The 13,689-nt window shown below is 47.1% G+C and overlaps 1 protein-coding gene across 1 annotated transcript in view; it reads right to left on the minus strand.

Moving 5' to 3' along the window:
- Positions 1-13,689, minus strand: part of LOC147617048 (uncharacterized) — a 200,325-nt gene that overhangs the window by 134,691 nt on the left and 51,945 nt on the right. The gene's annotated exons all lie outside the window — the stretch shown is intronic.

Genomic DNA, 13,689 nt, shown 5'->3' on the forward strand with positions numbered 1-13,689 from the left:
GGGGAGAGATGTTTCAGAACACACGAAGTCTATGCCAACTCACCCTTATGCTCTTGTGGCATACACCGAGTGGCTGGGAAATATGTCTCAGACCACACTAAGCCTATGTCAACCCACAATCCAACTTATGCTCTTATGTCCTATCAGTTTGGTCCTCCCACAACAGAGGCGTGGAGCTGATCTAATTATGTTGGTTGAGCTGATCTGCTTCAAAAACTTTGACATCTCAATTTCCCTTAACGTAAGGCTGTTGAGAATGACATAGTGACAATATGTTTCACAGGTAAAGAAAGAAATATAAACAAGTCAATATGGTTGAGGTCACAACTGATGGCAAGGAGACTCTCTACATTGCTACTCAGGCCTCCAAATCTCTCATTTGGGGCAGCTGAAAGCATGGTCTATGTGAATGGCTGCAAAAACACAGTAAATCGAGGAGCAGAAATGTTATACAGTGTAACATGCAGCGGTATTATGCGTAGATGTAGAATCCTGTCGCACAAAGTCTCACACCACCTTCTTTATCCTGAGTTTCGCGAGTCTTTAGAAATCCACTTTATCACTTCACACTTTAAGAGAGGAGAGAGAGAGATAGAGATCTGTACACCTTATTGGGTCCCAAATTACCCACTGATGAGCCCCCTCCTATTGCTAGGAGTATTTGCTTTATTACTTTGAAGAGACTGACTCACTGGGGACTGTAGATAAGCAAAATGCAAGACCTTCGAAAGACCAAGAATCGGGCTGAACCGTACACGGTTGTAGAAGCACCAATGATGTCGAATCTCAAGGCCAATGCACTCTTCCAAGGGGTTGTAGGAAGGCTACAAACCGTGGCTGAGAGATGGGCTGTTTTGGGATGTTTTGGGACTGTTCTAGGCCATGAATATGCAATATGATTGAATATACACACTGCGTTTACTTTCACCCGGGAGGATGGAGGAAACGATGAAGTGTATGAATGTTGAAATCCGCTGTAGGGCTAAGAAATGCAAGGTTTCTAAAGCGATTCTTCCCTTTGCTCATGATGCTGCGTTTTGCTGAAGGCTGCCTGCCTATATGCTGCAAAATGATGATGCTTGATGCTGAATCGATGATGGTCCAATTGGTGAATGTTGAGATGGAATGATGAGATGCAAACGATGCTATTTATATGAGCTTATGGTGCTGGTCGGCTGGCTATAGAGTTGGCCGACTGCATAATAAATGCTACACGACTTGTGTAAAGTGTTATATGCTGAATAATATGATAAAAATGCTGAATAATGCTAATAATTATGCTAAAATATACTAATAATGCTGAATAAAGTTCTAAGGCTTCTGCAATCGTTTACATGCATATGGGGATGAATGCTCTGCAAATGCAGACCATGATCTGATGCAAACCCTCAGGCTTCTACTAACTCTACATGCATGAATGATTCTCTTCAAGTGGGTTAAGGGACTTGACTGACTCACTGAGGAATGACCTACCTAGCTCGCGCTTAACATATCCTGGACTGAAGATTATAATGGGACTACGGCATACCACATTTTCATATCCTAAAGGGTCCTACTACTGTACAACAATGCACTGATGATGAGCCATCTTGTCACCATGCACTACAGTGCAGAGTGCATGTGACATTTCCTCATGCTTAGCTTGGCGGCCGGTTCATGGCTTCCAAGTAGTCCGCCAATAACTAGCGTACTCTTGAAAGAATTCTTCGTCTAGACTATTGCTTCGTGCGTACCTCGATCTCGGAACTTTGGGTAGAACTGACACAGTCTTTGACCAGAACCATGCTTCGAACGATGAAGAAGGCCTACTCAAGCTCAATGACTTCTACTTCGTCAACCACGTCTGGCTGCTGTTCATCTGAAACATCGAAAACTTCTGGTCAGTTAAAGATTGCTTGACCAAGGCCCAAGAAGCTTATAGAAGACAAGCAAATAAGTCTAGACGAGATGTCCACTTCAAGGAAGGGGATTGGGTCTATTTGTGCATAATGAAACAAAGATTGAAACAAGTGGGCAAATGTTGTCCCAAGCTTTCTTTACATAGTTTTGGACCTTTTCCTATAGTTAAAAAGCTAAGTGATGTCTCCATGAAGTTGAAGTTGCCTGGCAGTTGGACGATGCATGATGTTTTCCATGTTTCTGTCAAAATGCGCAGCGGAGATGATGACCAAATCTGGGAACACAAGAGCAAACGCAATGCAGAAAGAAAACAGCACAAGAGAGGGAGAGAGATAGAGGCGTGTAACTCTGCTCTATATACACAAAGAAGATCCCGAATATGATACACATGTGACAAGGGACTGGGGGGGCATTTTATATGGCCCCCATAGTGCAGTCGGCCTGTTTCAGAGGCAGCCGACTGGCACTAAACCTCCACGACCAGCCAAAAAAGCAGTCAGCCAGCTGTAGGGGTGTCGGCCAGCACATGTGGGAGGTCGTGGGACGTGAAGCAAAACAATCAGCCAGCACCAGCATGTACAACTGCAGTCGGCCAACATCAGAGGTCCTCCTTCCACCACAGGGCTGCCACCCAAGCCACAGAAAAATAGGGAGAAAAATACGGAGAGTGGGGAAAAATGAGAAAACACCTACAAGGGCGGGCATACCCACAACAAAGGCCCAGGTGTCTACAGAAAGACAGGAGATGACTTCTAACAGTTCCTTGGCTAAAACTATATGTTGGAACTGTACAAATGATTTCGGAGAATGCTTCCATCGTTTTGTGAGATGGAGACACCATTCTCGTCAAAAGAGAAGAGAAATGGCAACCAAAGGCTGCCTCATACACAGTACGTCCGACACTAGATGAATCAGTATTGTTTAAGATGGCTGGACCAATGGAGGAAAATGTTCTCATTTGGACTATTGGTCATGACAGTATGACTTGAGAACATCAAAGACCAACTGGTTATAAATTTATGTCTAGCCGTCTGTTTGTGGATGGAATGCGTTAGACAACTGTAACTTGGACCCAAAGTTCTCGAATAATGCCCTCCAAAAATGCGAGGTGAACTTGGAATCCCTAAATGATGTAATGGTACTAGGCAAACTACAAATGGGGTACCAATGCTTGAGGAAAAGGCAGGCGACGTCCTCAACTATGGCCCTATCCTTGCATGGAATCAGCATGCAGAACTTACTTACGCGATCCACAATGGTAAAACACTGAATGTTGCGAGATCCGGTGGATGTTGGTAAAGGCCCTACAAAGTCCATAGAAATGTCAATAAAAGGTCCGTCGGGGATAGACAAAGGTTGAAGTAAACCAGCCTTTTTCGTATATGGAACCTTTACTTTTTGACAAATCTTACAGGCTTGAACATGTGAATAAACATCATGCCTCATTTTTGGCCACTAAAAGGACCGTTCCAATTTCTCGAGGATATTGTTGATACCTCTATGGTCTCCAACTAAGGAGTCGTGGGCATCATGGAGAAGAGCTGCTTGCTTTTCCCGAATGACACACAAAGCAATTCTTGTAGAACAACCAACCGTTTTGAACTGTGAAATGGCCAAGCTGAAAATCAAGGGCCAAACTGTATTGAGTACCAAACTCAAGGGAATCGACATACTGATCTTTCATGCTATCTAAGTATTTTCCAGTGATTTCAAGAATGGTAGACTCTTGCATGGCATAGTCACAGGGGACGGAAGGGACGGCTGCTTGGAACGGAGGGACGCCGAAACGGGACAGACAGGCGACGGGAACGGCAGGGGACGGATGGACGTCCCCTAAGTGGCGTTTCTCACAGGGGACGGCGGGGCCGGCTCAGGAAACGGGGGACGCCGGGGGGGGGACGGTTCTGTGAGGGGACGACAGAGAGCCGTTTGCAACCGTTGCGCCCGCCGTTTATAGCCGTTCCGCCCGCCGTTTGCAGCCGTTGCAGTCCGCTTGCTTGGGCCTTGGCCCTTGAGCCTTTGAGGCTTGGCCCTCTCTCTCTCTCTCTTGCCCTTGAGGCTTGCCTCTCTCTCTTGCCTATCTATATAAGAACAAGCCTCTACAAGGCTACAAGCACACACAACTCTCAAGCTTTCAAGCTTCTTCTAGCTTCCAACTTCCAAGTTCCAAGCCTCTCACACAAGGCCCGCGGGCCGCCGCCCTACTATCTAGACTCTCTCTCTCTCTCTCTCTCTCTCTCTCTCTCTCAAGCCTCTTGAGTCTTGAGTCTTCCAACTTCCAAGCCTCTAGGCTCTAGGCCTCTCTCTCCCAGCCCCTACACGACAGGGAATTACTCTCCAGAGAGCAGAGACACTTAGAGCCCGCAGGAGACAGAGGACACCTGGCTTTCGGACACCACGCCTATACCAGAGAGAGATGACAGAGATCAGAGCTCAGTTTCACAGAGAGGGTGCGGAACAACTGGCTCGCTTCAGAGCACACCCAGGCATGTTCTTCAGGCTGTGGACACCCCCTTCACTGATGTATACCATTTTATACCCCCAGTATGGTACAGGATGGAGCTAGCTAGGTTGCATATCATGATTGTATACTCCATGCATATAGCTTTGCATTCTCCTAGTAGTAGAGCTCCATCCCCTGCACACCCAGATTCAGCTTTTTTGTTCAGTACTTTTTCATTTTGTTGGGATGACAGAGGATACCCCATACAGGTACTCCGATTTGTCTCATAGGCCGAGTTCGGTCTTTTGGAAGACGTTAATAAAATCTTTCTCTCTCTCTCTCTCTCTCTCTCTCTCTCTCTCTCTCTCTCATTCCTCAAGGGCCAAGGCTCAAGAGTCAAGCCATCTTCAACCATGGCATCCTCCTCACGTGCCGGGGCATCCCGTAGAAGGACAACGGGATGGACATGGTGGGAGGAGGTTAACTACACCCCATCCGCTCATGGAGGCGGTTCTCGGCCATGGGTATGTAAGCTTTGCCCGTACCGGCGAACGGGTGGCGCCGACAAAGTGCGAGCCCACCTCTTGCATGAGAGTGGGCATGAGGTGAGGTTTTGCACGAATGTCACGCCCGAGAAGAGATGGGAACTTCTTGACAAGCTTAGCGTCTATGAGACGGTCGAAGCGACAAGAAGGACACCACGAGTGGCCGTGGATCCCGCGACGATGGGGAGAGGAACTCAAGCCTCTACAATGGAGTCATGTGGTGGATCGGGATCATGCACACCATCAAGTCGGAATGTTACTCCATCCATGACGCCGGCACCCTCCATCTCCACGGCCTCTCAACCATTACGTGGCCCACGACAACAATCTACACTTGGGGAGAATTGGAACCCCAAGTTGAAGGAGGAGGTGGATATAGCGGTGCCCGCTTCTTCTTCCACGACCACATTGCCTTTCAAGCGGCTAGGTAAGTGCAATCGATCATTGCCAATTCATCATTCATGTTTTCATTATCCTAGTCCCCTTCTCATTAGTAAATTACTTTCTTGAATAGGTCGGAATACTTCAAGGTCATGGTTAAGAAGTATGGGGAGTATGGCTCAACCTATACGCCCCCCTCATCCGAGAGCTTGCGCACTACATTGCTCGAGAAGGAGAAGCGCATTGTAGAGCAAGCGGCCGACAACACAAAGCGGCAATGGGAGAGGAACGGAGTCTCCCTCATTGTGGATGGATGGAGTGACACCCGCAAGAGGAGTATTCACGGCATGGTTGCATATTCCCGCGACGAGATGTACTTCATCTCATCTCATGATGCATCCGGCACTGGGAAGAGTGCGGATGTGCTTGCGGCAGAGTGGGCTACCACCATGGAGATCGTTGGCCCCGAGAATGTAGTGGGCTTTGTTGCGGATGGGGAGCCTTCCAATAGGGCGGCGGGAGCTATTCTCCAAGGTATGTATGGACATGTCACGGTGTCCTTTTGTATGGCTCATTGCCTAAACAACCTCCTCAAGGACATCGGGGCATTACCATGGATCAGCCCGCTCATTGAGGAGGCCAACACCATGGTCTCCTTTGTCCTCAACCACCAAAGACTTCGGCATGAGTTCAACAAGAGGTCCTGTCTCTCTCTCCTCAAATATTCCGACACCCGGTTTGCCTACAACTTTCTCATGTTGGGCCGGTTGAAGGATTGTAGCGGTGCTTTGAGGGGGCTTTTCCTTAGCGACGAGTTTGTCGCCATGCAAGAGTCCCATACAAACACTGGCCAAGAGTGTAGGCTACGGGCGGATAACGCCTCTTGGTGGGAGCGTGTGAAGACCACAGATGCTATGGTGAGGCCCATAGTCCACCTATTGAGGATTGTAGACGCTATGCAACCATGCATAGGCAAGGTGTACGAGGCCATGGATTGCATGATAGAGAAGTTGAAAGACTTCGTGCCTGACGAAGACAGATACGAGGAGATCCATGCCTTGTGTCTAGGAAGGTGGAATTCCTACTACTCTCCATTGCATGCAGCAGCTTATGTGGTGGACCCAAAATTCCAAGGCAACAAGCAGGAGAGCGACCGGGAGGTGAGCGCTGGATGGAGGATCATCTTGGATCATCTTGTTCCTGATGCATCGGTTAGGCGCAAGATCAGGGACCAGCTTTCGATGTACAGGTCATTTCATGGCTCCTATGGCTGTCATGATGCACAGGTTGACTGCTCCAAAGTTGGTGCTGCTCTATGGTGGGAGGACTTTGGTTCAGATGGACCGGAGCTGCAGCAGCTTGCCACCGCATACTTAGCCAAGCCGTCAGCTCCTCTTGCTTGGAGCAACTTTGGAGTACCTACAGCCACATTGCCTCTAGGAAGAGGAACCGACTCGGGGTAGAGCGTGCCAATGACCTTGTCTTCGTCAGCGCGAACTTGCGAATGCTTTGCAAGAGCGTGACCAAGAAGGCAGATTCCTTCACCGAGTGGGAGATCAGTCAACAAGAAGAGCAACAAGAGGATGAGGTGCAGGAGCAGTATGCCAGTGAGGATGAGACTGAGGATGAGCTTGATGCTTCTTTGGCACAAGCTACCCATGACCATGAGGCGAGCACTTCACGTGGATGATCATTCATGGATCATGATTCATGGGCCTTACTACTTAGCTCTAGCCTCTAGCCTCTAGTCTTCAGCACTTTTTTGTCATTGACTCATTTGAGTCCGTCCATGTATTCTACCTCCTTAAGGCTTAGTCCTGACTCCTGACTCTTGAGTCATGACTCATTTTGTATCTACTTAATTATTAATATGACTCAAAAGCTTACCATTTTAGTGTAAATTTGTGCTCCTTTTCATGTACTTCCAAAGTAGAATAAGTGTAGAGTAGAAAAATTTTAAAAAAAAAGTATTTTGTGAGTGCCGTTCCCTCCCCCGTCCCCGTTCCCTACTTATGGCCGTCCCCCGTCTCGTCCCCGTCCCCGTCCCCCGTCACCGTCCCCCGTCCCTTGTGACTATGTTGCATGGTCTAGATGCTGGCCTTTCGACTAAGAGCATCGGCTACCTCCACTTCAAAGATGTGAGGCTGATTGGGAGAGGTTTCTTCCTAGTGGACTTTGATGCTAAGGAAGCAACCTCAGAGGTATTGAAGGGCAACACATTCCCATTGGGCCCAAGGAAGATGTTCTTCCTACCATACACTAGTATTTTGACCTTGTTGAAGAAGAAGGGAACTACTTTCCTATTAGACTCAGATTCCCAGGTCTTCCACATGCAAATTGGCCGATGCTGGATGCCATTGGGTTAGCTTTTGGGCTGGTCCTCTACCACCCGATCACTGCCTCGACGGATGCTGTCCCCAGGGGTTATGGTGCTTGCTCATGACAGTGACCTTATTGAGGACTGTGTACTGCTTCCAAGACCTAACGGTCCATTGAAGCAATGTATGGAGATTGCAAATAGGCCTGACCAATGCCGGGTAAGTTACCAAAAAGGGGCCATAGGAAAGGGCGCAAACGCACCTCTTAGCAAGCGACACAACCTAAGGCTCTATCAGTGTTCTGCCAGGGGTGGCGAGTCATCTCTCATGGCCACCCCTCGTGAGAATTCTAGGACACAGGGTCAATTATCACCCACATACAATGTACTGCAGAATGATGATGTTTTCGATCAGAGTGATGAGGCTCGGGAGCCATCTTCATAGAAGGATGATGCATCAATAATGACTTTGTTGAGTCCTCTCCATTGGGGTTGGCACCATGGATAGGCGGGCGGAGTTGTCATTTCATGCTAACACAGGATCATGCATCACCCATATACAATGTATTGCAGAGCGATGAGGTTGCAGAGTCATCTTCATAGAAGGATGATGCATCAAGCCAAAATGACTGTTGAGTCCTCCCTGTTGGAGTTGACACCATGAATAGGCGGGCTGAGTTCTTGTTTCATGCTAACAAGGCCTTTTGGACACCGATGGTGGCAGATGTAACAATTTACAAACACTTCCTCTTAGCACATCAGCCTAACCATAGTAGGGAATGTGAGATACGTGCAGGACTCACAACAGGGAGAGAATCATACTCAACTAGATAAGGTGAGGAGTATTGTATCAAGTTTTTATGGATATTTCTTTCTTCAAAGCCCCCCTTCTCCATAGAGAGATGTTGCATAGTAGAAAGTTTGGAACTGTAGCCCAAACTTATCACAGCTGATATGTATTTCTCAATGGAATCTAGATGGCCCCTTCTCGAAGGATGAGTCGAGACATGAATTGCAAGCTCTTTCTAAAGGAAAACACCCAGAGATGATGGTCTCTCCTCATCCTTCTTTACACGGTTTTGGAACCACAGGGGATGAGGTCACTATTGCTTCACAGGCAATGTGCCATATATGTACGATGTAGGGTCTTATCCACCTTATCCCAAGAGATGGGAATAAGGCCAACATCAAACAGTAGAGGCCCACACTTTACTTGGATCTGCATATAAAATCTTAGCTAAAGCATTTTATGCAGTTAGAGCTGGTTCTTCAAAGGGTTGTTCGTGACACACAAAATGGGTTCCTCCAAGGAAGAAGTATATTTGATAATCCCTAAACAAAAACAAGTACCCCTAGCTAACTCTCAAGTCTTGTCAAGTGGTCACAAGCTCTAAAGGTTCAACATCAGACAAGGGGAAGCTGTAGAGTAGGCTAAATCTAGCCAACAATCCCTTGCTATCTCCTTGCTAGACTTTGAAAAAGCATATGACAGAGTAGATTGAGACTTCATGGAAGGCATGATGGCACGCATGGGGTTTTCTCAAGACTAGATTAAAGAGGTCTCATGCATCTATAGGGAGGCCCATAGCACAGTTTTGGCCTGTGGCGGTGAACATGGTGAGCACTTTCAGATTTCCCACTTGATGCAATAAGGATGCGTCTCCTAGCTCCTTTATTGTACCTCATTGCAGCAGGAGTCACCATTAATTGGCACAAGTCAATGGGAATTTAAATCAGTGATTCTCCGCAAGCAGATTGGGTTTGGATGTGGGGTTCACTTGGACTGAGAGGATGCACTGCCAGATACCTTGGTTGCCACACTAGATACCTTTGTTCGAGCCGATGCCCAACTTGGGTAGGGCAATTCCTATCCGGAAATCTGCCAAGTATACAAAGTTTTTAGTGGGCGCGCCAGAGGGCAAGTCCCACAGTACCTGGGCTCCTCTGGGAGTACTTGGTCGCTGTTGTGCCCAGCTCATGGATCTTCCAGGGCAATGCCTAAAGGAAGTAGCGAAACCATCTCTGAGACTAGAGACGGCGAAGCTAATGCCAAAAGTGTTTCTCTATTCGAGTCTCAGAACGAGGTTGTTCATTTCTAAGCCCAGCTCGAAAAACAAAAAACTAGATACCTGTTGGAGATAAGTGCACACTAGGTGTACTTCTCCTAGTCTAGTCTAGTCTAGTGCCATGTGGCACCTCTATAATTGTCCCATAAGTCAGTGAGTCTACTCTATCTTGTACTTCTCACCTATATATTGTGGGTGTCACATCAATGAAAGAATCAAGCTTGTGTCTTGTCTACACTCATCTCAAGGTAACTCTTTGTCCTTCAATCTTGTTCTTATTTCATTTCTAGTCTTCTAGTTTCTAGCTCTTGCTTCCATATTTGTACATGGTATCAGAGCCAGGTTTCCTTGCTCCTAGAGATTGAGGAGAGGGAGGCCAAAAAGAGAAGCCATGCCCTCTCTCTCTTTCTCTAAGTGCAAGAGAGTATGCTCTCTTTCCTCTTGAGGACCTCTACTACCTACGTGGAGAAGCGACATCTTGAAGAGGAGGCCACTCCAAGTTGCTGCCCGCCATCTCCATCTTCTGCCCGTCTTCTCCACGATTGCTGCTATTCAGGCCATCACCTCTAGCTGCTGCCGGTTCCTGTTCAGGCTGTCTCTACTGCTGCAGATTTGCACGCCACTTCTGCCCCCTGCAGCCGCTCTTCTCAGAACAGAAATTTGCCACCATTATCTTGCTCAGTTCCGCTCTTATTCTCAGCCACCACTCAGCCTCGCAGGCCTGAACTTCTTACTGCACGCTGTTATTCGTGGAGAGAGAGCTAGAGCAGCAGCCGACCAGCATCTATTTGCTACCGACTTGCTGCTGCAGCAGCTCAGCAAATTTCCGCCGTTTTTTTTGGAGCCGCCTCAGCTTTGGACGTTCATCGTACTACCCTGATGCTTCCTTTGGCTGCCTTCTTCACCGACTCAAGGGGCTGTCTCTGCCTCGGATTTATTGCGCTTGAAGAGTCTACAAGGTACTCTGCATTGTCTCCTTCAGTTTGCTGGCCAGTACTTTTGCAATTTGGATCTCTTCTTTCATTCATTTCTACAATCTTGTAAGGGAATACACACTGCCCTTGCATTTTAGCAAGAGGTAAGACCTTCCCACATGGCCTCTTCTACTCATTCTCTCATGTCTATCGACAAATTTAATGGGTCCAACTTTCATACTTGGCAAATCAAAATCAAGTGCCATCTTATGAAAGAAAGTCTTTGGGACGTTGTTCACCATGCTGCTCCCGAAGATTCCGACATTGAGCAAGTTGTCACTTATGTTCCCACTGCCAAGAATGACAAAGCCTATGCTATCATCTTGCTCGGTCTTGGAGATGAGTACATTCATCACATCTCCGACATACAGTCTGCTTCTCGAGCATGGATCACTTTGGATACCCTTTTTGGACCCCGCTCTAAAAACTCTAAGATTGCACTTATGATCTCATTCTTTGATCTATATATGCAGGAGGGAGCTACTATAGCCTCTCATGTCAATTATCTTCGCAATCTTATGGTTCAGCTTGCATCAGTGAAGTCCCCCATCTCCGAAGATATTGCTATTGCTGTGCTTCTCAAAAGCTTACCTGACACCTATGCTACTCTTGTCACTACCTTCAAGTATCACAATAATCCTACTCTTGAAGGTATCATCAATGCTCTCCAAGAAGAGGAAAGAACTCAACAACAAAAGGTAACTGACACTGCATTTTTAGCAAAGAAAGGAAGTTCTAAGGTAAGAAAGCCTTGCACCCATTGTGGAAAAACTAATCATATGGAGAAGGACTGCTTCAAGGCTCATCCATGCACCATTTGTGGCCGTGATAATCACCGGGAGAAGGACTGCTACTCTAAACCCTCTACATCAGCCCCTACATCTACCTCAGCCCATGTTGCTGCAGCATCTCCATCAGCAGATCTTGCTGTTCATTCCTCATATGATGAGGAGTGGGCTTTCTGATTACTTCATCTTTCTTGTCTACCACTTTGACCACCGATGATGTAGGTCAAGGGGTTCTAAGTGTCTTATTCATTGTGCCTTTGGACCTCTCTCTTGTCCCTACCCAAGAGGCAGAGGTTGCCCTTGAGGAGGGGATGTCTTCAAGGTCCATCTGTTTGTCTACAGTTAGTCTTCTGTCTATCTAGTCTTGTCTGTCTGTCTATTTGTCTATCAATCTGACTGTGTCTTGTTTTAGATCCATCTTGTCCCTACCCTTGTGGACCCATATGAGGATATCACTTGAGGAGGGGTGTCTTAGGATCTTGTCTTATGTTTCTGTCTTTCAGTCTTAGTCATTTTATCTTGGCTTGTCTGTCTGTCTAGTCATCAGTCATTAGTCTCTTCATCTTGCCTTATTATCTATCTTTGTCATCTGTCATCTTGTCAGTCATGTCCTCCTAGTGTCCACTTAAGGAGGGTGTTGGAGATAAGTGCACACTAGGTGTACTTCTCCTAGTCTAGTCTAGTCTAGTGCCATGTGGCACCTCTATAATTGTCCCATAAGTCAGTGAGTCTACTCTATCTTGTACTTCTCACCTATATATTGTGGGTGTCACATCAATGAAAGAATCAAGCTTGTGTCTTGTCTACACTCATCTCAAGGTAACTCTTTGTCCTTCAATCTTGTTCTTATTTCATTTCTAGTCTTCTAGTTTCTAGCTCTTGCTTCCATATTTGTACAATACCTTTGGTGCCAGGTCGGCATTGACATCTCTCCCGAGCACAAAGTTTGTGCATGTTCTCATGAGCATTAGAAGCAAACTTCATCATTGAAGTAGGAGGAAGCTTGATTTGGTGTCTTGAGCCTTGGTGGTTAACCAAGTGCTATCTTCATAGGGGATGCATTGGCCAGTTACGTCCCCTCATTTCGAATTTTCTTTGGTCAAGATTAGATGGCACAATACACACCAGGGCTACCCAAGAAAAAGGGGGGATTGAACAACAAGACCCAGAGGTGCAGTGTAAGGCATTGCTCTGTAAGATGATTGTCAAAGGATTCCTTCATGGCACTGAGCCATGGAAGGACTTTCTCATGCAACAGGTTGAAAGGTGTACTCCAGTTAGGGGAGGTGACTGGATATACAGCCCACGATTTATCTTCTCGGAGGCACCAAATTATTGGGCCCCATCCTTCCCTTTGGTTAGATCCTTTCTTCGGGCTCTGGATTGCATGAGGAGGTTCCGAGTTCACATACCACCACGGTCAGCTGAGGAGGTTAACAGACAGCCCATTATGTGAAATCACTTGACCTTGGATGCATACGGTAGACCTCTTGGGGCAGCTACGCATATTCAATGGGCTGGTTGGAGACTCTCTTCCCCACAGTGTTGGATTGGAAGAGGCTTAAAATCCTCACGGAGAACCAGAGAGGGGTGCTTATGCAACATCTGAGGGACACTAGTCAGAGGATTGTGCAGATTGATGCTGCCATACCTAACCACTGCATCACAAGGACCTTGGAAAGGCTTCATCACTCGTGGTTTGGAGTTTTCTCAGGGACTACTGTACCTCTAGATGTTATGGGCCTCCCCACACCAGGGGGGAATGACGCACACCAGTCTTTTTCTCTATACGAGATGGATGGTATTTGGAGAGGTGTGACACTTGTAGGATATCACTGAGGGCCCAGTGGTGCGTCCTGTGAGTTTTGTTGGCAGAGCAAGCACTTAATATTGATCTCACCCAAGGGATGATCACAGATGCTTGGAACCCTTGGTTGTATGGCAAATGCTCTATCAAGTATTTGCATTGGGACCCCAGTGAGTGGGTGTGGAGGGATGCTAACGACCCAATGAGAAGCATGTCTTTGTTTAGTTATACTATGAGGAATGCCAGGCATCTTGTCTTGGGACACATCCAGAGAGTCCCTACTCTTAGACCCCATTGGGAGATGTATGGTATCATACTTGACATTGATAGTACTTTTTGGAGGAGGTCGTGGCATTCTTTTAGGAGGAGAGAGATATCCTCCTTTATTTGGCTTTCTTTACTTGGTGGCCTCGCCACCAACCAGTGGAGATCGGTCGTCACTGTTAGCCCAGCATGCCCGAGATGTGCA

The sequence above is a fragment of the Cibotium barometz genome, chromosome 37 (genome assembly GCF_041138505.1).
Source record: "Cibotium barometz isolate CiBa-2024 chromosome 37, ASM4113850v1, whole genome shotgun sequence".
NCBI classification, from domain to species: domain Eukaryota; kingdom Viridiplantae; phylum Streptophyta; class Polypodiopsida; order Cyatheales; family Cibotiaceae; genus Cibotium; species Cibotium barometz.